General features: G+C 42.0%; 1 protein-coding gene across 1 annotated transcript in view; it reads right to left on the reverse strand.

Annotated features, from left to right (window-relative positions):
* LOC103398803 (nuclear receptor corepressor 2) overlaps positions 1 to 1,311 on the reverse strand; it is a 51,598-nt gene that overhangs the window by 49,575 nt on the left and 712 nt on the right.

A 1,311-nucleotide genomic window follows, 5' to 3' on the forward strand; every position in this document is an offset into this window, starting at 1 on the left:
CCCGGGAAGCGGTGCTCGATGCAAACCATTTAGCATCGACGACGACATCCTTCAAACAAAACAAATCGACAGCAATACATAGAGGAAATATACTTTTTTTTTTAAAAAACACAAAATATATATATATTTTTTAATATATTTTTCCTCATGCGATAATCGTTAAATGCCACGCGACATGTATTTACACGAGATATACGAGAGAAATATATTCATCAATATACTGTACGACAGACTAGCTCTGAGGGTGACGCAGTCGTGACGTCACGTCCACGTTATCATCACTGATAACGATTTGACACCACAAGCCCCAGATGTGATGTGTTGTCGTATCGCGGACGTTTCGTATCGTTCGATCCCAGAGATATTCACAACTCACGATCGATAACTGGGTTATCGATTCGGTATTTTTTTTTTTTTTACTTCAATATTTTCCGTTTTCCTACGGACGATGAACATGGAAAAAAAAAACCGTACCGTTAGCGATCTCGATTATTACACAGCTTGTCCGAATCACCGTAAAACAGTTTTTTTTAACCGTCACGGTTAATCGTCGATAACAGCGGTCAGGATTTGAGAGAACAACATTTTTTAAAAAAAACAAATACATTATACGCTAACATTTACGTGTGTCGGCGATTTTTTTATCGTCGCGCTCGGACCACGGTTACGAACAAAACGCAGCTTAATTGACCGCATGACATTAAAATCGATCGATTCTACGTAGTCGTTAACATCGCCCGCTTCGAACCGTACGACGTTTACTCCGTGTTTACTAAGGCAAAACAAAAAAAAAACAACAAAAAAAAAAAACGGGGCGCTTTGTGCCGAACCAAGTTAGCAATGCTAACAGCTTTGATACCCCCATCACAATAAAAACGACACCGAAAAACGTTAGCTTACGTCACGTAAACGACGGTTTATAACATCATATTTGGCGGTTATTCGTTGCACGACGTTTTTAATGCTGGGTTGTTGTTTTTTTTTTGACAGCTAGCTCCGTTAGCTCAGCTCCGTTAGCTTAGCTCCGTTAGCTCAGCTCCGTTAGCTTAGCTCCGTTAGCTCAGCTCCGTTAGCTTAGCTCCGTTAGCTCAGCTCCGTTAGCTTAGCTCCGTTAGCTCAGCTCCGTTAGCTTAGCTCCGTTAGCTCAGCTCCGTTAGCTTAGCTCCGTTAGCTCAGCTCCGTTAGCTCAGCTTCGTTAGCTTAGCTCCGTTAGCTCAGCTCCGTTAGCCTAGCCTAGCCTAGCCATGTAGCACGTGTTCCTGGTTTTTTAAAATAATGAAACAACTGTTAACAGACACTGCGTGAGTGTCG

This window comes from Cynoglossus semilaevis, unplaced genomic scaffold (assembly GCF_000523025.1).
Source record: "Cynoglossus semilaevis isolate Cse_v1.0 unplaced genomic scaffold, Cse_v1.0 scaffold19, whole genome shotgun sequence".
Lineage (NCBI taxonomy): Eukaryota > Metazoa > Chordata > Actinopteri > Pleuronectiformes > Cynoglossidae > Cynoglossus > Cynoglossus semilaevis.